This window comes from Haemorhous mexicanus, chromosome 1 (genome assembly GCF_027477595.1).
Source record: "Haemorhous mexicanus isolate bHaeMex1 chromosome 1, bHaeMex1.pri, whole genome shotgun sequence".
NCBI lineage: Eukaryota > Metazoa > Chordata > Aves > Passeriformes > Fringillidae > Haemorhous > Haemorhous mexicanus.
The window spans coordinates 135,528,458-135,552,889 of NC_082341.1; the positions used below are offsets into that span (position 1 = coordinate 135,528,458).

Genomic DNA, 24,432 nt, shown 5'->3' on the forward strand with positions numbered 1-24,432 from the left:
TTTGTATAGTCTGACATCCAGTTTTTTGAAGCCCACTTTGCTTAAGGTAGTAGATCTGAATTTCTTTCAAGGGTGCAATGAATATTGCTGTAAGTATAGCTATAAATATTAAACACCAGATAAACTGTCTTCTCATTGTTCATAAGCAAATTGATAATAAGCAGCTGTTTTGATTTTATTTATATATGTTAGACTGCCTCTATATCTACTGTACACTTTATCCAGCATAGACATCTGTTGTAATTATGCAGACTACCAAATATTATGCTTGTCTGGTTCCTCCTGCATCTGTTTACGAATGGAAGCAAAGGTAAATTTCCAGCTTTATTTCACCATTTGCCTTTTTTTCCCTGTACATTCATTTTCCACTCTGTTACATGCAGAAGAGGTTTAATGCTTCAGCTGTGTATGTGGAACTGAATGTTGCAGTCTTCCCACCCTCCCTAACAAAAACCTGAAACTTTTGAACATGCAGTAGGTGTGTTAACAGGATTTACCATCTCATGCTCTCTTTGCCTTTCTGTTTCAAGTGCCAAACCATACTATTAGGGAAAAATTCTACCAGTTATCATCTTAGTTATAAACATGATTTCAGTTTTCATCAGTCTGATGCAGACACTTGACTCCCAGCAATGCTGTTCAGAAGAAATTGGCAGCCCAGTGTGTGTCTCTTATGCTGAGGCTTCCTAGCACGAGTTGGTCTTGGGTTTCCTTTCCCTTTTGTTCTGTTGCTTCCTGGATGTGTTTCTAGCAATACTCTGGCTACTGGTGGATGTTGCTGGGCAGCTGGCAGTGTCGGTGCCAGGCTGTGGTGCTGCGCCACCTGCCCTCAGCTAGCGATGGCTTTTCCTAGAGACCCTTGGCTCTGCTCTGCCGGAGCCACTCCAGCAGCTCTGGAATTCCTCAGCAATCTGATACAGTGTCTCCTTGTGATTGATAAGCTCTAGTGTTTATCAGAATGTCATTTTGCTTTGATTTACCCTGGTTGTAAATTGTTACTTCCTCTTAGATTCATAGTAAAAGAAGCCAAATACAACTAGTGTAAAGCTTATGCAAAAGAGGACTCTCATCCCTGCTTTATCCATGGCAAAATAACTTCAGAAGTTGACTACATGGTTCATCTGCTTGCCAGCTTTATGAGTGAATTGTAGCTCATGTTTACAAGCTGCATAGCTAGTTTTTTTCTTCACTTTGAGCATTGCAATTCACTGAAATAGGATAAATTAAAATAAAAATTGTTCTCTTGTATCTCCTAACAAGAGTAGCATATTTGTAACTTTGACTAGTTGTTCCTTTTTATTTTACTTAAAGCTATGTATGAAAATGATGGTGAAGCACAGTCTTAAATGACAGATACTATTCTTCAGCAACATATGGAATACAGGAAGTTTTGTAGGGAAACAGGTACCCAGATAAATATCAAATAAAAGCTATTGGAGGGAGGCAGGTCCTGTATTATGCTGGGTATTTATGTATTTTGCTTAAGTAAGCAAGGGAGGAGGAATGCAAAGAGGAAAGCTCTCTGTGGAAACTATTATTCTTATAGTTGGAAATAATATAGCAATTTTGTTTAGACTTGCAATCAGTTATGTTTGTTAATTAGAACTTGCTAATCAGACTGGCATAATTTCCTTTAAGGAAATACTTGTCCACTTTTAATGAACATTAATATTAAGTTTGTTACACTTAAGCTCTTGCCTGTGTGTCCCAGAGCTTTGAACTTTGGTGTGAAAACTCCGTGCTGGGAACGTTTAGAGTATTGCCTTTCCAAAACTTTCATCAGGCTGAGTGAACAAGACTTTGCTGCACAGTTCATCTGAGAAAAGACACAGCTAGTACACCACTCCCTGGCATGTCTTCTGGTTCTGACATGTGCATTTGATTTCCTCACAGCTCTCAGGCTGACCAGGCTCTGGGTTCAGCTGCGTGGGTGGGAGCGGGGGATCTAACCGAACACTGCCGGGGAAAAAAGATGCTTTGCTGAGGTTTCTCCCTCTGTGAAGTAAAGTAAGTTGTGTATTTTTTGCTTTAATATCAAATAAATGATAAAATTCAAGCTCAGTAGAGCTAGAAATGGAGATGTGGGTGCCTGCCCTGGCCCCTGTGAACTAATTTCACATGTGCATCAGATGTGCCAAGTAGCTGCTTACGTGGGTGGAAATCTGAAAATCCCTCTGTGTACTTGCAGTATCTGAGTTTACTTTATTGTGGGAATGAAGGGGAGGGGACAGGGCTCCTTTAGAACTGCAGACATTAATTGGGGGTGAGTGGAAAGAAGGCAGGAAGAGAAACTGTCCTGACAGCCCCTGTTTTCCACTGAAAGTTACAAGGCATTTTGTTTTCTTGACTTGTTACCATTGCACTGAAATTGTCCTTCACAGAGAGAATCTATAGACAGGAGAGTGAGCAGGTGCTGGTGTCATACCCTGAGAGATGTTCCTGGATGCAAACAGCTTCCCAGCACAGCAGAGATATTGCCTATCACAGCTGCTGCTGGTGGCTCTACCCTGGAATTCTGGCTACAGTAAAGCAGGTGAAGGATGTGCAGGGCTGACCCTGCTCATATCCTGCTGCCCACACAAGGTGCTGGGAGGCTGACAGGAGGCCGTGGTTGGGGTGCTGTGCTGCACATGGAAGGCTCTGGGTTGTCTTGTCCGTGGGAGGTGGGAAAAAAGGGATGAGATGTGCAACAGGGGCTTTGCAGTCGAGACATGCTGTTGCCTATTGAAGCAACTTTCCATTTCTTTCCCATGCTTAGAAGATGTCACACTTTCACTGCATCAAACTCTTTTGATACATTTTTTGGTGCATAGCTTGCACAAGTCTTTTGGTTTTTAATTCACATTGCAGCTCTAAATCTGTAGATGTAACAGATCTGTAAAATGCTGTAGAGTTTTACTGAGGCTGAGCGCCTCTGTCTCTCATGACTAAAGGTCAGGTCCAAAGAATTCCTCCATCCTGGCAGTTCAGCCCTGGCCTGGAATGAGAGGAAGTAGGAATGTTTGTGAAAAACTTCCAGAAAAATATTGCAAAACCTGTAATAGTTTGTTGAAAATAAACAGAGCCCAAGGTCTCTGTAGGGGGTGACTTTAATTAATTTAGATTTCTTCTAGGGCATTATGCAGATTTTTTTCCCATGGATTTTTATTTGATGAATGCAGAGGAAGCTTCTGATACTTTTCTATGTTTAATCCAAGCGCTGACGTATAAGGAACAATAATTCCACCAGGCAACCTACTTGAAGTTTATCTAGTGGTGGGAAACTAAGCTCAGTGGAGGAAAAAAGCTCTGTGTCCTAGTTACCCACCCACCTTGTATGGCCATATGTAGTCCTGGAGTGTAAACAAAGTTTGGTACCCATTTTCCTAAGTTCCTGTGGTGGAATAGGAGCTTTTTCTAAACACTGCATGTCCCAAAGGATACCAAAGAGAAATGAGAACAGATTTTCTTTTTGATGTTTTTGTGTCATAACCCATAATACTAACACTCGTCTCCTTCCTACTCCCCTTTCTAAGTATAGCGGCAGGGAGAAGTCAAAAACCATCACACTAAATGGTACTGAAAGAATGTAAAACAGCCCAAAGTGCAGTTTTCATCATTCATCCCTATAATTTTCAATACCACAGAGCAAACACAAGAGTCTCTTATGAAAGGAACAGAGGCAGAGCATGTGCTTTCTTCTGGACCAGCCCACAGTGCCAGATGAGTTAGTGCTGACTTGGGAAAAGTCTCAGATGGCAGAGGGAATGGCTCACTCCTGCTCAGACCAAAAAGCCTGAATGAAGGACCTTGCCTTGCAGTATTGCCCCACTGCCAGGCTGGCAGCTGTGCCACTTCTATGCTGGTGAGCCAAGACTTCAGGAGCAGTTCTAGTTAATCTTTATGATCTGAGCTCCATCCCGGGGAAACTTTCCCTGAGAATCACTGTAAGCTTAAATTATTTACTGCAGTCAAAGCAGCAGCTAGAAACTTGTCTTTAAATCATCAGCTTTCACCCTGTTTTGTAAATGCAAAATATTTGCAGATATTTTCGTAAAAAAAAATTAATTTTTCTTGGCTGGGAAACAAGATGGCTTGTTAACAAGATGTTAACTAACAGTTTATTTAATCTTTACACTGAATTTTACTCTGTAGTAGTACAGACTATTTTCATGCTTACACAATTACAAAGCTTAACTTCCAATTTTTTATATTTAAGGTTTTCCATTCTGTTGTGTTAAAATGGTAAATATTTACCAGATAATCAATGTATAGCTTTTATTTGTTTCAACTTGCTTTTCAATGTAAATTGAGAATTCATTATGAATGTATGAAATTAGCACTTCTTATAAAATAAAATACATTAGGGCCATCAGAACAAAGATAAGCAAAACTATTTTGACTATAAAGCAAATTGTGCAATTATTGTAACTTATTTATTACACAGAAGCATTTCTGCTAGTTACTGAATTGAGTAATGCCAATCACAATGTCTGTTAATACTTTAGAACCAGCAACTCTCAATCTGTCTTCTCTTTTTATCATAAGTAGAAGCACAAGCTTTCCTCTTTTTCAGCTTCTAAGTGGTTTTATAAAAAAAAAAAAAAAACTGAAAAGAATTATACCCACAGAAGAGCTGTCAAAGTGTCTCAAGTTTTCTTTTATCATCTCAAAAATCAGTTACAAGTCCCCAGCCATGTGACTTCCCCCAGTTCATGGTTTGATTTTCATAAAAGCTCTAGCAATAGAAATCATAACTTTTTCTCGTCCGGTCTGTGCTTTTTATCACACACTTTCAGCCACTAAAAGCCAAGCAGAATTTTACTTCAACCTTTCCTAATGGGACTTTTAATGCAGATTCTGAAATTCCATAGACTTGTTCACCTCTGGCTCATCTAAGAAATGCTGTACTTGTTCTTAAAGGAGCAATATGTTTGTTTAGACAATCTCTGTTTATAAACTTTGCACTTTTCAGCATGTTTATCAAAACTTTCAAACCATGATCAGACAGACTTTGCAAATTTGAATAGGAATCACACCACCTTCTAAATATATGCCAGAGAGGATCAGGACTCCAAAATTTTAGTTAGTTTTGGAAGTAACACATTAACTCTTGCAGAGTCACATTTTTTTAAGTTTAAATGATTAATGCGTGACTTGAACAGCCTGTTCAGAGTTTTGTAGTTAAACTTAGAATGAGATATTGGTGAAGCTAGGTCTCAAGGCATGAATCCACACATTGAGTTGTGTCTCTGCTCAAAACCTGTCACAAAATAAAGAACCCTCACTTTTGGGTCTGTTCAGATGATAACAAGCTATTTTAGCACTGAGTTCCTGTCCATCTGTCTAGTATCTGCCACTCCAAGAACATTTCCCTTCCCAGTAAAATGGCTGTCTGAAGCTTACTGAGAGAAGTCACACTTCTACTCAGCCTCCCATCTGCCTTTTAGATGGAGGTTTTATATTCACATCCTGTATGAGCACTGTAATGTGTTGATAGAATCATGGGATGGTTTGGGTTAGAAGGGACCTTAAAGATTATCTAGTTCCAACCTCCCTGACCTGGGCAGGGACTCCTTCCACTGGACCAGGTTACTCAGAGCCCCATCCTGGCCTTAACACCTCCAGTGATGGACAAGGGGGTCTGTTCAATACAGTTCAATTCAGGCCAAGTCCAGAAATAAAGCATCTATTTTATCTGCATTTTTAAAACTATCCATGGATTTAACTTGTCTGGGACAAATAGGGGTGGAATAAGTCAAATTTGGATTTTGAGTAATTTGAACCTGGGTTTTATCCTCACTAAAATACTGAGAAGAATGAAGGTACCTAGCTTTAGGGAAGAGAGTTCTTGAGAGAAACTATAATTTAATTGCTGCATTGTAAGGAAAGCTCTTTAGGGCATTATTTAATGTATTTTTAATGCAAATACGGGATAATTGATGTCAGACATTCAAATACCTTTGAATATTGCTGGACCAACTGCTACCTGAAAACTGAAAATCCGCAGGAATGAACAGGGCTCCTTGCACGTCTGGCTTTATATCAGGTGCCCATGCTCTGTTTTCCCTCCATGGCAGCAAAAGTCACACAGTTTATAAGGAGATTTGAGTGGGAACATGTTCCACCAATTTTTACCAAAATCCTGTCTGTGGCATGGCAAACCCATTGCCCCTGTAAGAAAACATGTAGTAGTCTGCAGGAGAAATCACCCTGCCAGACTGTGTCTTTAGTAGCAAGATTTGCTGCCAGAACTTTTGTGGGGTCATGAGTTGCAGGCATTTTTATGTCCCTGGAGCATGTGTGTTCACCATGGCTTTTTGGAGATGCTGTGAGCCCTCGCTGCAAGAGGCTGTAACAGCAGGACTTGCAGTTGCCAGGAGCACATATACAGTGACATTTTGCTGCTGGCTATTTTGGCTGGTGTTATTCAGAGAGGAGGCTTCACTTTGGCAGGAGAAGGCTCATTTTGTTGGCTTGTATCAACTTTTGTTGGCTTATATCAGCAATGCAGAGAAACTTGAGGCAACCAAGGCTGACTTCTGACTGGGAACCTGCATTGCACTGGCCAGGCTGCAGCTACCATGTGTCTCAAGCAAGGACCCCCTACCAACCCACAGCTGGCAGATGTTCTCACCTGATGATCTGACTTGATATCTGAAATAAGCAAGTCTCAGACACAGCAGCAGAAAAGCAAACAGACCTGTGTAGAAAAATACATGTTTTGAGGTGCTTGCTATTTTTCTTTCACAATGTCCCTGCTTTTTTCCCTGTTCTGTGCACTACTAGAATATATTTATTTGCTGCTAGGCTGCATAAATGGAGACATATAAGTCAGGATCAAGCTTAAATACTTCCTTCTACAAAGAACTGAAGAAAAATTATTCTTTGAAACTTATGAGTAATTATTTTCAACTCCTTTAACTGAAAAGAAAAAAAAAAGAGGAAATAAAAGCTGAAGTTTGCATTAATTAGCAGTCCATTTTTACCTGCCTACAGTGCAAAGCAACAGAGCAAAACTTTAAATGAAGAAAACATCTTGTACTGATAGTAAAATCCGTGGTGGACTTAGAGGAGACTTTTGGGAGACTGAGTCAAAAAATAAAAAATGCTACGCTAAAGTAAATAAATGTCATAAAGTGATAATTGAGAGCATACACCTAACCAAGGGTAACTGGTATATTGGTAATTCTTCAGTCTGGTACAGTGTGCTCCCACTTCAAACACCTTTTGTATTTGGTCCTGTGCTGGCAGCTTTTCAAAGGAATCTCATACTTTCTTCCCTCCCCCTCCCTACTTTGCATAATAATTAGTATGTAAACATGCTTGTGATTTCTTCTTATTATTTTCATACAGTCACATTTTAGAGACTTCAATAAAGTTTGGAGGACAACCAAAGCAGTTCTTGCTCCAAAAGCCATGCAGTCTAAATGGAGTGGAAAACCAAAGCACAGCAAAGTAGCATCATGTCACTGCCCCTTCTTTGCAGGAAGAAATCTTGTACCAAGCAATTTCCATCAGAAGGGATTCAGGAGCTGCTCAGGCAGTGAGTGCTTTGTGCCTAACAGCACACTCCACCAGTTGCTTCATATGGTCCATAATAGGAGGTGAAAAAATCCAACAGTAAGTAGTGTCATTTGTCCTCATATGCTGAATTCCCCTTCCCAGGAGCTAGGTTCCTTGAAGCACCAAGTTACAATCAGATAATTCTGATTATTACTGACATTCTTATATATCCAATCCCTTTCTTTAATAAGTTCTTGACTCTGACACTGTTTCTACCAGTATAATCACAGCAGTCTTGTAAAGATGCATCCACACGGAGCCCTTCAAGCACCTCATAGTCCTTACGAGTTCAAGAGTATGCAAGATGGATGACAAAGATGATTTCTGGATGGTGGGGCTGGGATTTTGCCCAGCATAGTAGCCTATAAAGTTTGTGAAACTGATCACAAGACTCCTCAGCTCCAGACTCTCCCAGATTTACAATTAAAGTCCTGAGTAGGGAAAACCAAGCAATCTGAAAGTTCTGAGGTTGTAAACAAATCTATGTATTTAGTGAATAATGCAAAATAGAGAAAATCACATAAGAGGTGGGTATAAGGGAAATACCTTTCCCGAGGCTAAATGGGTATTGATGTGCTTCAAACCTGTAAACAGATTTGTGCATGTTGTTGGCTGAAGAGGGGTGGAGCACTAGGTTTTGCTGTTACGCCTCTTAACTTGCTTTTGTCATTCCTCTGGCAAGGACAGCAGAAGACTAAAGCACGGAGTTCTCTACCCTCTGACCTGGGATTAATGACAGCTGCACCAAGATATCTCCATCCTTCTGACTATTTGACGAAGGAGAAAAAAAAAGATGGCCTGACTTTCAACTTCTTGGTATAGAAGGATTAACAAAGGAAGCTAATTAAGGAAAAAATAATGGTAAACCAGTTGGGTGAAGTGATTTAATTGCTAAGGGATCAAATGAAAAGAAATTAAAAGAAATCACTCTCATGAATCGATTTATATACTTTATATACTGCAAGTACAGTTTTACATGAGCTTGTTCATGAAGACATGTCCTATGTTCTCTCTTGCTGAAAGTGAAAAGGAAGGCTGTACATTGGCAGTTAAGTTCAAGGTGTTGTGGGTGTAACAGCCAAACTTTGAGGATAGAATATTTTCTTGCATGACTTTCAGTGACATATTTATCACATTAATCATTGAATAATCTCTTTCCAGAGGTACAGTACTAGATGGACGCTTACAGCTCATAGGGGTACTATATGTAACAAATATCCAGAATGTGCAGCAAAGAAGGAGCCAGACAGGAAAATATCTGACAGCCTTTTCCTTGTGTAACATTTTTGTTGAAGCAGTTGTTTTGTTACCCTCAATGGAACAGGACTCTTAAGGACTGTGGCAGTTTGAGAAGTATGTTGTTTCATCCCACCAGCGTGCTCCCTGATCTGTATTGCAGAGGACAAAGTTCCAGCTGCAAAAACATACTGTTCAGATGCTGTACTGAAAAATACAAGTGAAAAAAATACAAATTAGTCACCTCAAATACAGAGGTGGAGGAGTCAGGTTGGCAGGAACAGCCATTATCTTATAATAATGTGTTTCAAACCCCTCCTCGAGGTACACACCCATGAAGCTCATTAGTGTAACAGTCATTTCACTGAGGCAGAAAGTTCATTAATATTGGAATAAGGTGTTGAATATTAGAGGGAAATTCTTCAATGTCTTCCTGCTACAGCAGCTTTTTGGAAATGCACCAAGAGCTTTGATCCTAAAAACCCTTACCTCTAAGCACCTGGGTAGTCCTATTGACTTAAACAGAATAAAATGAGAGCTTTAATTCAAGTGTTTGCAGATTAAGACCCATGTTTGTATTTTGAGATCTTATCTACAGAAGAAATTGCACTCATTTACCTAAGTGTTTCATAAACACACCTTTATTTAAATGAGTGCAATGTTACTTCTGCAGGCGGCCACCATCTGAGGAGCAGTAGCCCTGCCTCAGTTCCCAGGAACGTGAAGGCAGGAAAGGCTCTCAGACAGCTGGAAAACATCAATGAATTACATAAGCAAGAATTGCCCTGCTCTCAAATACTCAGAAGGATGCTGCCACTGTGCAGCCAGCAGTAAAGGCTCCTCATGTTATTTTCCATGTGTCCTTGCACCACTATCACACATTCCCTATAAAAGCACAATCATAGAATCATCGCAGCATCACAGAATGGTTTGGGTTGGAAGAGATCTTAAAAACTGTCTCGTTCCAATCTCCTGCCATGGGTAAGGACACCTTCCAGCAGATCACGTTGCCCAATGCCCCATCCCAGCTGGCGTTGAATATTTCCAGGGATGGGACATCCACAACTTCTTTGGGAGGCAGCTTCGTCCAACACCTCACCACTCTCACAGCCCCTCGAACGGACGGTGTCAATCCCTGGAAAGCCCATTGTGACGGACGATGTTTTTCAGTCCCCCGGGGCTGGGCAGCAGCGGCCGGGCCGGGCCGGGCCCGCCGGACCTCGGGTCGCCAGGGCCGGGGGCACCGGCGGGTCCCGGGCGGCGGCCGGGCCCTCCCACCCCGCGGCGGCTCCTCCCTCCCCGTCCGCAGCCGGCCGGGGGTCAGGGCTGTGCCGGCGCCGCCGCCCGATCTGCACGGGGAAGGTGCGTGTTTGCTTTGCCCACCGCCTCATCCTCCTCCTTTTCCTCCTCCTCCTCCTCTTCCTCCACACAGGGCGTCCCGCCCCGGGCTGCCGGCGCTCCTCCGCGGGGCTGTAGCGCTTTTTCGGGAGGCTTCTGCTGCGGAGGAGAGGCACCTCGCCGCCATTCCCGGCGCTCAGCTGGGCTCAGCCCCGGCTCCTTGCCTCGCGTTAGAGCCGTGCAGTGTGTGCTGCCTTTCCCCGCCCCGCAATGGGGCCTTCGCCTGCCGGGCCGCGGCCCCGGTGCTGCCGGCCCTGCCCCGGCTCGGGGGACTGGAGCCCCCAGCCTGGCGGCGGGGCTCGGCACCGCCTCGCTGGATCTGCTGTTCGCCCTTTGCTGGGGGGGTGACTGACACCAGCATGGTCCTACTTCAGGAGCGTGGACTTTCTATTGGTGACACAGCAGAGAAGGATGTGGAGGTGCTTGTCGACAGCTGGCTGAACGTGAGCCAGCAGTGAGCCCAGGTGGCCAAGAATGCCAGTGGCACCCTGGCCTGGATCAGCAATAGTGTGGCCAGCGGGAGCAGGGCAGGGATTGTTCCCCGGGACTCTGGTTAGGGTGCACATCAAGTGCTGCATCCAGTTCTGGGCCCCTCAGTACAAGAAAGACATTGAGGGGCTGGAGTGTGTCCAGAGAAGGGCGACGGAGCACAAGTCCTGTGAGGAGCAGCTGAGGGAGCTGGCGGTGTTTAGCCTGGAGAAAAGAAGGCTTAGGGGACCTAATCTTTCTCTACAACGACCTGAAAGAAGATTGTAGCCACATGGGGGTCAGTCCTTTTCTCATGTAACAAGTGACAGGACGAGTGAACGTAGCCTAAACTGTGTCATGGGAGTTTTAAGTTGGACATTTGGAGGAATGTCTCAGAAAGAGTGATTAGACATTGGAATGGACTGCCCAGGAAGTGGTGGAATCACTGTCCCCGGAGGTGTTTAAGGAAAGACTGGTCGTGGCACTTTGTGCCGGGGTCTAGTTGATGTGATGATGTTTGGTCAGAGATTGTACTCAGGGATCTCAGAGGTCTTTTCCAGCCACAAAATCCTTGCTCACCCACTTGTTCCTCTTAATTTAAAAACAAATATAGACTCGAAGTTGGCAGTCCCACAGTGCTTGGGGGATGCATAGTCAGTGTTAGGTAAAGCATGATGCTCTGCCATGATCCTGAAGTGAGCAAGGTTGACAGCAGTCACTGACCAAAAGCTAAAAAATATATAAATATTGTGAAAATAAGATATATAAAAAAACATATAAAGAAACATGAAAAAGATACAAGTTCTGTGGGCTGAATCAGACTTGACTAAGGAAGCATTAGATGGAAAGGAACATTTTGAATGTAGTGGTTATATCTGCTGAGTTGTACATGTGCTCAAAACTACAAAAGGGCAAATTCAAGATACAAGAACAAGAATTCAGTTTGTGTATTAATTACTTGTTTTTTCCTCCAATCTGCAAAGTTTTGAGGACCTGACTTTCTTAAGTACTCCATGGGCACCAAAAGTGCCTGCTCAGATAGTGCCATGTACAAAGGCACCTAAAATCCCAATGTCTTGTTATGTGAGCCTTAATTTTCAAAATTTTGCCTGTCTGTTTTTTTCCTTCTATTCAAAATTAGATTAGTTTTTACTAATTTTTTGTTTTACTAGTTTTTACTAATTGTTTCTGGAGATAGTCCTCTAGAACTGTTGTAGGGGTGTTATAATCTATTGATTAAAGGGGAGCATGTGAGCATTTTTTTCTTACAAAGCAATACTTGGGATGGCTATAGAGCAGACTTCATGTGTGAAATGGAATAACTGCTTGTATCTTCATCTATCTGTAATGTATCTCTCTATTTTAGCTTGTGAAGATTCGTAAAATTTAAGTTAGTGTGACAAAAGCTGGCCTTGATTTTGTTCTGGTTAATTTTTTGCAGGGATAAAAGCTTTTATTAGAAGTCTTTCTCATGCTTACCTGTCAGTTCTTAAAATCACCTTCCAGTCTTGTCTGCTGCTCCTTCTGTTGGATTATTTTTAATAAAATCTCAAACCCTATTTCCTCAAAGAAACCCCACAAGGCCTGCCATGTGCGTGAGAGTACTTACATTCCTTGTTTCCTTGTAAATTTTATAATTCCCTTAGACATATCCACCCTATGTTGAATAGCATCTATCTATTTCCTTTGCAATCAGTTTTACTTTACTCAAACTTCTGTCTTTTAGATGAAGGCTGTGCAGATAAGCTTGGATCAAAGCCACCACAGCTTTAGAGATTCATACAAAGACTTTGTCTTACCTGATCTTGTTTCTTGGTGTTTAAAACACATATAATTCTTTTGAACAGCAAAACAATAAGATACTGAATCAGATAAGAACAGATTGCAAATCTGGGCTGGGGAAGAACAACCTGTCATTGACCCCTGTTGGGAGACATCTGTTAGCAAAAGCTCATATAAATCTGTATTTGTTTTATTACACGATTTTGCAAATGTCTGCGTGTCTTTAATGCTGATTTGAGAAAGGAGGCAACTTATAATATCTTACTCTTGATATAATTGCAGAAACTCATAATGCACATGGGATTCTTTTATCTGTTCCTGCTATAATGTATAAAACTTTCTCGTTTTAAGGTTGAAAACTTTGCCTTGTCATTTCTTCCTTTCTTCCCGATTGTGGGAGGATGAAAATGAAGGGTGGCAGTACATCTAAGAGGTAGCAGCTGCAGGGGTGAAATATTTTGCCTAAAGAAGTACTTTGTGGGTAGAAATGTACAAAACGATTACAATCTTGAAGCTCTACAGTTCTTTCTGTTCTGTCTCGACAGGAAATATTATCTGTCAAAAACTGCATTGCAGTAATCTTTCACTTTTTTGTTACCAAATGTCTACAGTAATCTCAAAGTAGTGAAATAAATGTAAATTCTTTCTTCAGCTGACCCCAAGTCACTTACATTTTTGTTGTGATGGCAGTAGTGAAGTTTTAGCTCAGATTTGTAATCTCTTAAATGCCAATTACTCAATTAAGTCAGTATTTTTGCCAGAATCTTTGAAGAATGCTTTGCTCTTTTTTGGCTCAGTTCTACAGTACAAGAGAAAATTGTATGTGAGCTTGAGAAAAATGTTAACCTTGTTAGCCTGTAAAGAATGTTAGCCTTTTTTAAAAAATGGTAGTTTGAGTACCTTGCTCTTACAAGAGACTTGATTTCTGATATTGAGATAGAGAGGATGGACCAATGGTGGAGGGAGGTTTGCTTTTAATTTATCTATCTGTCTGTCTATCTATCTATCTACCTACCTACCTACCTTTTTTTGTTGTTGTTGTTGTTGTTTTTTGTTTGGTTGGGATTTTTTTTTTTTTTGTTTAATGAAGAATATTCAGATACCTGGCTCCTCGTTTGGATTCTTTCTTTTTTTTCCATACTGGTATTAATAATAGTAATATTTTATCACACTCTTTAGGTCTAACTAACATAGGTCTCTTCTATGAATATTCTCCACAGTGGATGAGAGAAAAACGTAGAAATCCCTTTGGTGCTGTTGCTGCCAAGAGAGACTTGATAGAAGTGTCTAATGAATAGACCTGTAGATTAAAATACATCTCTAAAAATTTATGTATTTTGGCAAAGTGTTTTATTGTACTACACTACACTGCAATCAGAGGTATGGAAAAGACTTGTGATCTTACAATCTGACTTTAAGAGAATAGTAATGCTCTTTTAAAAAAGCAAATACATCATTCTCTAAGATAAATTTTAAATCAATGATCATTATGTTATAGTAAGAGGAGGTTAATCTCAGGTCACCTATCATAGACATTCTTTACATCACAGGAGTTATAAACAACTAAGATCATTTTAAACTTGCCTGAGTGACCATCTTGCATTCAGTATAACAGTAAGAGTTTCTGCAGGCTCAGGAATTGCCCAAACCTGATTTCTGACCCCACAGACTCATTATCTTGTCCTACTGAGAACTGTTGTCGGCCTTTTAAAGCCTGTTTTAGTACTGATATAAGAAAACAGTTCTGGGTTAAATCTGTTGTTATCTGTGTGTTTGGGCTTCTTTCTTTCTTTCTTTCTTTCTTTCTTTCTTTCTTTCTTTCTTTCTCTCTTTCTCTCTTTCTCTCTTTCTCTCTTTCTCTCTTTCTCTCTTTCTCTCTTTCTCTTTCTTTCTTGCTTTCTTTCTCGCTTTCTTTCTTTCTTTCTCTCAAGTTGCTTGTTAAAGTGACTGATCTTTTACTTAAATGTAGTGAAATTACATTTCCTGTTGAATACACTGTATGAAAGGGAATGAGACCACTCTTCTGTCCTCCCTGAATTTTTCTAGCTTTCATCTGCTACATGTATATTGATACACTGTGCCTTTAACTTTTTGTTAGTTTTTTTTTCTCCAGGGGAGGCATTTGACTATGAATTTACTTAAAGCAAGTGAGTCCAAAGGAATTTTGTGTATCAGGTAGCCCCACAAAAAGTGGCTTATATAGTATTATGCATGTGCCAATAGTAATTTGAGAAAGAAATGTTCTTTTTTGAGGTCTTAAAATATGATCTGAGCCAATAGGCTCCATTGGGAAAGCATCTGTAACATTTGCGACCATAACTTAAATTTGATTTGTCTTAAATGGTTTCCCCTTCTACTCTGCACACATTTTGAGATTAGTGTTTCTGATTCTGTTGGTTTATACTGTTCTGAATCACAAGGCTGATCTTCTAGTTCTCTGTTTGGTCATGTTCTCCTGTACAAAACACAAGTCCTCTTTTGTGGCAGACTATGAAACACTTCTTGGAGTTTTAGTTTAATGAAAATCTTTATTGCTTTGGAAGCAGAAAGAATTGTAAGCTACTAATTTCTTTGAGATTGATCAAATGATCAGTCTTTAAGAATGATTCTTTATATTACTGCAGTGGGCTATTAATATTTTCTTCTATGACAACTAGGTAAAGCAGACAAGTGCAGTACTAATCTCAGGTAATCTGTTCAGTGCTGTTGAAAAATACACAGAGCAGGCAGTTTCTGCCTCAGCAATGCACTGTGAGATACCCAAGAAGGAAAACAAAGTCAACTTGGTTTTAATTGTTCAGTTTGGTTGTCTTGAAATAGCCGTTGAGTTAGGAATCTCTAGAGGGTTTTCAGTTGAAAAAAGCTTCAGGAATAGGCTTGGAAAATTCTATGCAGGCTCTGGGTTACTGTCCTTGTGCATTTTACCTGCAGCTGCTGCAGAGTTTTCCAGCGCAGCCACCCAAGTGGCCTTTGGTCAGCCATTCTCACCCAGTGGCAGTGAAGGAGCAGAGCTGTCTGTTCCTCAGAGTGCAGGGACTTCTGCAGCGCAGTCTTCCTTTGAGTCATACATCTTTATTTTCTCTTTGGCAGCGGCCTCCCAGTACTAACGGTCATTATTAATTTCTACAAACAAAGCAAAATTGCTTTTTATGGATTGTTTCTCAGCTGCTGATCAGATGGACAAGGTTCTTGCGCAAATGAATGTCAATTTGAAGGGCAGTACATCTAGCTGGGATCTAGATGTACTTAAGCCACTACTGATCCAAATCTGTGTCCCACTCAGTCCAGGCTGGTAAAATACACTGATTTTAATATACATTGCTCCAGCAGCTGGAGTCTGTGATTTGTGCTTCATTTCGGACCTAAGTCTTATAGCTGAAGAGAAATCTTGCAGAAAGAGTGGTAGTGAGCAGGAATGTCTCTGTGGCTGCCCTTCAGAGAGTAACTGAATGAGGGCAGATGGTTCTTGTCTCCAGCAACCAATGCCACCCAAGTCAGCAGGTATATTTTGCTTTGCAGTGCTCTCTGGTGTACTCTGCGGTTGTTAGAAGACCTGGCATAGCCAAATGCAGTGTATCCAATACAGATGGATTGTACTGGGCTCTTTGGTAGTTGTACAGGTTTGGGCTGTTCAAGCAAATCTGGCAATGAAAGAGGCTTATAAGAAATAGTGAGAGAGACTTTTTAGCAGTGCATCTTGTGATAGGACAAGGGGTAATGGTTTTAAACTAAAAGAGTAGAGTTTGACTAGAAATAAAGGAGACATTTTTTATGCTGAGGGTGATGAAACTCTAGAACAGGTTGTCCAGAGAGGTGGTAGATGCCCCATTCCTGAGGACAGTCAAGGTCAGGTTGCGTTGGGCTCTGAGCAGGCTGATATAGCTGAAGCTGACCCTGCTTGTTGCAGGGGGGTTGGACTGACCTTGAACATGTCTTCCAACTCAAACCATCCTATCACTCTGTAGTGATTTTCCTGAAAATCCAGAACAGGAGCATTTGAGCAGTTGAAGACCGGAAGCATAGTAAAGTACCTTTGAAGAATCTTAAAAATAACTGTTGGGAGCTTATAAGTATGTGAATTCTAAATAAAAAAAAAAACAGATGCATACTGGATAAATAAAAATTGGAGTAGGCACCTGTCTAATGTTAGCTCCCAAAATGATCAAAATGAAACATTCTGGCTTGCATTGCTTGTCCCTACAGACAAGTGACATGGGAAGGATGAAAGTCAACTATTTTCCCTGAAAAACATTTTCAGCTGTGATGCAATAACTGGGCTGTTGTTTGCTGCAAGCATCACTGCAACTGTGGGTAAACTGTGTAAACTCAGCTGCTCTTCTGAAAGCAAAATGTAACTGCTGTAAAAAAGGCCTTAATCTAGGAATTAAATAGGATAGTAAACTTGAGAAATGTAAGCTTTTTGCTGACCTTGCTTGCCCTCCAGGTGTTTATATCCAAGTACTTTGTGCTCAATAAGGATGACTTGTTGGTAAATGTGGATTAAGGGGTGTAGGGTTATTGTTGCCATCAGATGTGTTTCAGGGAATAACTGGGATGTTGTCACAGAGAAGCAGAACCAAAACGTAAGTTTAGTCACACGTGGTGAAATCATCATCCTGAAAGGATCAGCACTTCATGAAGAAGTCAAAGATGCTTTTGAATGAAGGAGCATTAGTAACTTCACGTGAACTCTATTTTCATCAATTGCCTCTGCTTGCAAGCTGGTGTATGTAATAAAACTGAAACTAAGTGTGAATGATCCTTCAGTACTGGTTCCATTTTAACTTGGAATTGCTTTTAATTAATCAAGAGACTGACATTTGCAACATCTGGATTTACTGAAGGATGCAGAGGCTTCATTTTTTACTCACACTAGTAACAGTCAGAGTCCCAAATGTTTGATAGTTGCTTTTTTCATGCTGTGGATAAAGCCCTCTGAATTTGATGTAGTTATGACTGAGCAATTGTTTGGGTTTGAAAACCAACATTTATAGCTAAATCAAAGTAGACTGCTCCAAGTGCTTTGTTTCTTCAAGCTTTTGTCTCCTCAATGGTTGGTCTTGTGACTAGAAACAGTTTAAGAAACAGTTTAAGGCCACATTCCCAGAGCTTGTGCTGGAGGAAGAACCAAAGCCAGAGATGTCTTAATTGGAGGAAGAACCAAAGCCAGAGATGTCTTATTTCCCTGAGCTCTGCTAATTTTGTTGTGTACCAGGCATAACTTGTCCAGCAAAGCCAGGAGGAGTTTGTGGCTGTCGCCTGCAATAGCAGAAGCATAGAGGGAGCAGTGGGGGTATGGAAGTGAAGCTGTAGTCCCTCTGGACTCTGGCTGAAGTCACTGTGTGCTTCCTGAGCTCAGGTGCAGTCACTTACCTGAGCCTGGTGTGTTCTTGTCAGTGCTGATGGGTTGGTTTTCTCAGAGTCAGGTACTTTGGAGTTTGGGAGCTGGCACCTGTGTGTTCACTTGGCCTTTTGCAATCTGAACTGTGCAGAAGTATTTAAGATCAAGGAGGAAACTCCTGTCTCTTTTATTTCCTCCCATACTTTCTTGGCATAATCTAATCTCTGAGTATTATTGTTCAGGTGCAGTATCAGAATCATGTGTAAAGTCAGGGAGATGTCTTAACATTTGTAGAGAGGGCTGATCACATTCTGTCACTGTCATCTCTATATAATTAGTGTGTTTACTCTATGGTATATTTTGGGGGAGATGATTGCTTGGGATTTTTGTTGGTGGTTTGCTTTTTGTTTGTTTTTTCTTTTTCACTTTGATTGCCAGTTGGCATTTTGTAATGTGACCATTTGCTTCAGTGCAGCAAGCTTTTGGTCTTCTGCTCTTGGTAGTGTCAGAAGAAAGGGCTGAGTGGTTATGCTAATGTCTTTCATGTGGCAACTGAAGCACTTGGAGGTGTCACTTCTGGGTCCCTCCTCTTCCAATTGTTGGTTCTTTTTGGCTGTAGTTGTAAGGCATGTTTCTGTCAGTGTGTCTGTGCAGTGAGTAGCACGGAGGACCCTGATAACAGGGCTGTGTTGAACATTGCTCAAAATAATTTTTTTTTTAAAATTAAAAATAAATTAATAGTGATATATGTCTGTTGTCCTAGCTGGCTTTTTTATCCCACAATAGCAAAACGGTTTGATAATTTTTATCTTTTAAATGGTAGTAAAAAGTAATTAGAAGTTAAATACAGAATCAGATCTGCCTAATGCATGGTAAGTGTAGTGCTTCATGATCAAATGTGTGCTGCACTGGGGAGTAGCTTTGATGAAAAAGTGGTGCTGGAGCTTTCTTCCACATCAGAAAAAGGTCTGGTTTTGCTAATTTATTTCTCAAAATTGGCCAAAACCCAGATTTTTCTCAAGCTCTTTGAGTAAAGTGTATTTTTCTTGCTAGCAGTCTGTTACATTAAAACTTTTTAAGATTTTTTCTTTCTTTCTTTTATCTTTTTTTTTTTTCACATTTCATTGCATTCTGCGTTGGATGGTGACCCCAATTGTACATTGCCATTGAACTGTAGACACTTGTTTCTAATGCTGATATGTTGGACTACAGTGTGATATTTGAGTACCAGTATTATGCTCTAGTGAACATGATGAAATCATAAATGACGTACTTCATAATATATCTCATTGAAATTAATATCTTTTCCCACCCTTAATATAAGTAAAGAAATATGTGCATCATAAAAATAATTTTTCTGTCAATTGTAATGAGAAATTCTTGATCCTTCACTATTTGGTATAGTTGCATTTACAATTTTTTGTTGTTTTGGAAACGGAAGATTCAGTGGGTGTATCCTACAATAAGGAGGGGAAAGACTAAAATAAAAGTTCTTAACAAATCTAGCAATATGTTGACCAGACTTCTCAGCTTCACAATACCACTTTATTGGTTTTTACTGTAGCAGTATGAGGAACTTACCTTTTCTTGTGATTGTAGAGAAAGACTGTATGAAAAAACATGACAAATTAAATACTCAAAAGTTGCAGTTATTTTAATCTGGAAATTTTGTTTATTAATATGCTTAGATATCTTATATTCAGCATTGCTGAATGATTATTGACTTAATTTGGAATTATTGTGCTACTTATCGTTTGTACACTGGGATTGTAGATGTATGAAGTAAAGTAGCTAAAATGGTTGGATACTTTTGAAAATGTTGGTATTGCCCTTTTTTTGTCTTTTTCTTTAAGGTGTTTAATGTGCATAACTTTTCTCTGAACCTGCTGATTTAAAATGACAGATTTTGTTCCATATGCAAAGCAAAAAGTGCTTTGTAAATGTGTGGTTGTAGAGGCATATTATTCTTGTCATATATGAAAATGCTGAGAATTTAACTTAAAAGTTTCTGAGGTGGTATATAATATATATGTAGCTGCAAATATCTGGTGCAATTTATGTTAAAATTCAGTAGAAAAGTTCTTCTGTTGAACTCCTGTTACACATTACATAATTAGATACTAAGGTTGCTTAATTTGGTGGTTCATTTTGGCAAATGTCCTGACCCTTAGTAGTGTAATGTGTAGTTGTCTTTAAAACTGAGATTTAATTGTTGGAAGGAGAAACTCAAAGTATTTAGATTTTCTGGCCAAAATCTAGAGCACACACGTGTTCTGTAGGACTGAACAGCCTTCTGCTGGAACGCTGCTTGGAGGCACATCAGGAAGTACCTGCAAGTGCCAGATGCATGGCAGTGGGATTCCTTTTGGCTTTCCCAGGAGTAGCAGACCAGCCTTTGTCAGTAACAGCCCTGTACTGACTGTCGCTAACAGGACTTGGTTTGTTCCTTGGTTATAATGTCTGTCCATCAATTTCAGCAGCTCTTGCTGTTCAGAGGTGTGGATTGATCATTTGCTCATGGCTCATACCTTCTGTCATAGGCTTCCTCCTGGCAGGCAGATGGGTTTCATCACTTGGCTGGATGCAGTCTGCTAGTCTTTCAGTAAAAACTCAGAAGGAAAATATATAACATCCAATTTGTGGGAATGATTTAACTTAATACAGCATGTAAGATCTCTTGTTGAACATGTTTTCTAAAAGAAACTTAGTTTAGAGCTTTGGGTGCAAGAAGTTTAAGCATAAGTACTGAAGAGGTTGTGAGAGAAGATTTCTGTGATTGTGTTGCTTCCTTAAAAAGGGGGCCCTTTTCACCTGTAGGAAAGGCTGACACAAAAATCTGCAATTCTGAAGAGATTGTGTCTCAGTAGTTTACGAATTTTGTGAAATGGTACAAGATACCTGTCTCACTTTTTGCACTAGGACAATAGTGGATTGGAATGAAGTTGAACATAAAAAAACCAGGTAATGTAATTGTAACCCTATTCTTGTATGTGTTGATTTATTTTTGCAAAATCATTCCCTCCCCCTCCCCTCAGTTGTCTTTCAACATTATCAGTTGGCTATAGCTATACATTTTTTCATTTAATGTAATATGAACAACACTGTATTTTGTTGTCACTGTTCCCTAACTGCCTTCCATTCATTATTTCTTCAATTCTCATCTAAAAATCCCACTGAATTCCTATCTTTTGCCTCTGAAAAGATAATGCACTCCCTTTTGAGAACTGTATTTTCCATGCTTATTAAGAAGAATAGTATCAGCTGTTGTGTGGCTAAGGCATTGTTCAGTGCTTGTGGGGTTTTTTGTTAATCTCATTTTTGTCTGGACCACACCACTTCTTAGAGAAGTAGCTGGCTGATCATTTCTGTGGTTTTGCTGATACAGTATTTGGATACAGAATTGGGATACAATATCCAGCACATGGATTATGGTGTGATTCTTCAGGATTATTGCCATCCATTTCAGCAGCAGCTGTGGAATAAGAATATATCAAGGTAGCCTGTTCCTGTTCTGAGGCTTGGAGGTGAAGAAAGAGGGAAGAGTGGCTCCTTCTGCTGCTTCCTTTCTGTGTTAAGCTGTACTACTTCCCCCATACTGACTATAAATAGGGTATGAACTTCTGCCAAATGGGGAACTGTGGCTGCAATGTCTCTTGGAATGTTTGGACTTTCTCAGTCTTAATCTTTAGAGAGTTCTTAAAACTTTTCACTTCCTATTATGTCTACATAAGTCAGTATCACTACTAGAGCCTATATGGTCATAGGTCACGAATTTCAGTATGTATCTTCAGTTGTAGAAAATCAAAATAGTTCTTCTGAAGTCGGTAAAACAGCTCAGGTGTTTCTTGTGGTGTTTTAGACTTTTTGGTCCAAGTAATAACATTAACAATAATAAATAAATAAATAAAACTTTATATCCATGTTGTGTTGTACTCTTCTTTTCCTTAGTTTTATGATTCACAAGGCTAATTTTAAGGGCTTTATAATGAAAACGATAGCTTCAACTGCGTGTGTTCCCAAACCCAAGATTTTCCAACTGATTAAATGTTCTCCCAGATGAGGAATTATGACAATTCTAAAAAAGCAGTCTTTGAGGAATGTCTGCTTTTCTGCTTCACTCTTTAAGATCATTAAGCTTGTATTTCCCCACCCCTCCTCCTTATCTTTATAAGTGATGGAAGAACTCTATGACTTTATTTTTAGGCAGAAATCTCCGCCTCATTTTGCAAGTTCACCTAGCCTCCCAGCCATCCTACTCCACAGCTGTCACAACAAACTTTTTTCCAGTGCTATTAAATGTATCAGACATCACTCTGCAGCATGTTAGTTTATTACCCTGGGGCTTTTCAGTCTATTCTCATGTCATCAAAACCACTGTGTGATTTCAAGATTTCCTCCAGTCCCTGAAGGAAAATCAAATGGTGGTTAGGAAACTGATAGATACTCTGCAGATATAGCAGATCTCTAGCAATTAAGTGGTTAATAGCCTCAATTTATTGTTTTCATTCCTCATTTCCCATATCCATGACTTCTGTGAACTCTCTGTATCCTTTTGTCTGTATTTTCAGCTGGGATTTGGGAAAACCGTGCCACACTGGAGAAGAAACAGTGCTCTAGCTTTTTTTGTCCTATTTTTATGCCCTCTGCTCGTCTTTCTGTTATCTGATTGCTGTAGACAGTAATCAATCAGACAGTAATCAATCTCTCATCTGATTTTTTTTTCCTTTTCCTCTTATTCTTTTCCATCTGTAACATTTAAGTAATTTCTATTGTGATGTTTTTAATGGTGGAAATGCCAGTAAGCCTGAATAAAGTTTGGATGTGCTCTTCTTTTATATAAGGGCACCATTAAAAGATGAAAATCCCAATGAGCTTGCACTTTAGCATCAAAGACAGCAGTTAGGTACAGACAAGTTGGCCACAAAATAAGTAGAAGTATCCTTAAAGTAGCCAGTAATAAATGTATTTTCTGACGGCCTCTGCACTACCTGGATTATACTGTATTGTACATTTCATTCTTTCATACTAATTTGAGTTGGAAAAGACTTGTTTTCTGCCTTCAGTTTATCTTTTTCTTCTACATACCTAGAAACTTTCTCCTTTGATTTTTTAAAAGCCTTTCAGCTTGTGTCTCTGGTCTCCTTTCATATTCCAAATCACACATCTAGTTTGAAAGATATCTTTTGAGGTCTAGTCCAAAGTGCCTTTTTAAGCAGGATCAGCTGCAGAAGGTTGTCCAGATCCTGGACAACCATGACATTTCTTGCCTAGACAGATTTGGAATATGTCCCTGTATGGACACTTCACAACCTCTCTGGGCAACTTCTTCCAGTGTTTGACTACCCTTACTTAAAAATAAATAAATAAATAAATAAATAAATGGTGCATTCTTGTGTTCAGGTGGAATTTAATATATTTCAGTTTGTTTCCATTGACTCTTGTTCTGTTGGTGGGTACCACTGGAAAGAGCCTGGCTCTGTCTTCTTTGTTCCCTCCCATCAGGTATTTCTATCCCCTGATTAATCCCTCCCTCACCTTCTGGAGAAAAAAATATTTTCTTCTCTAGGCTGGACAGTTAAAGCTCTCTCAACCTCTCCTAATAGGAATACTGGATATTCCTTCTTCATCATCTTTGTGGCCCTTTGTTGCACTCTCCAGCATGTCCACATCTCTCTCATCGTTTCACATACTGGGAAGCCCAGGAATGAAGAAATAATTCAGGTCTGGCTTCTCTAATGCTGACTAGAGGGGAAAGATCACATCCCTCTGCCTGCTGGCAATGCTCTTGATGGGCTGTTGGTCTTTGCCAACCTGAGGTTTTGCTGACTCATTCTCTGCCAGCTCCTTTCCAGCTGGATATCCCCAGCTGTCTTAGTGCATGGGGGTTAGTCTTCCCCAGATGCAGGACTTGTTGAACTTACAAGGTTCCTGCCTGCCTGCCTGCCTCCTCGCACAACCATCGAGTACACAGCCACTCCTCCCAGCCTTCCCATCATCGGAGGCCACCCTCTGTCCAAGCAACCAGATTATTAATGGAGATTTATAAAAGTTCTGGACCAGGTATGGACTTTTAGGGATCACCACTAGCTACCATCTGCCAGCTAGATGTCACTTAGAATCCTCTGAGCTTGTTTGTTCAGTTGATTTTCAATCGACCTCACTGTCTGCTCATCCAGCCTATACTTCATCAGCTTCCCTGAGACTTTTATGGAGACTGTCAACTGCCTTACTAATGTAAAAGAGAAACAAATCCACTGCTCTGTCCTCATCTACCAAGCCAGCAATTTTGTCCTAGATGGGCATCATGTTGATTATGCAATTTCCCCTTTGTAAATCCATGATAACTATTCTGAGTCACCTTCTTGTCCTTCATATGTGTGAAAGTAATTTTCAGGATTTTTCTACTGTCCGCTTGCCAGAGCTTGATGTGAGGCTGACTGGTCTGTAGTTCTTATTGTTGTACATTTTATTTCTTGCCCTTCTCAAAGATAGGAGTGGCATGACAAGAATGGCCCCACAATGATGTCAGCTCTCAATATTTGTGGGTGCAACCCATGAGGTCCCATGGATTTATGTATATACAGTTTCTTTAAGTGCCACCTCACTTTAGTGAGTCTTCCTCACTCCAGACTTTCCGTTTTAAATGTCTGTTAGGATTTTGC

At 40.2% G+C, this 24,432-nt stretch overlaps 1 protein-coding gene across 2 annotated transcripts in view; it reads left to right on the top strand.

The window, feature by feature from the left end:
* The first annotated feature begins 10,064 nt into the window (after positions 1 to 10,064).
* CPQ (carboxypeptidase Q) overlaps positions 10,065 to 24,432 on the top strand; it is a 147,852-nt gene continuing 133,484 nt past the window's right edge. For both annotated transcript variants that reach the window (XM_059864224.1, XM_059864232.1), the window contains exon 1: positions 10,065 to 10,143. The gene's annotated coding sequence lies outside the window, so the exon portion shown is untranslated. The remainder of the gene's footprint in view (positions 10,144 to 24,432) is intronic.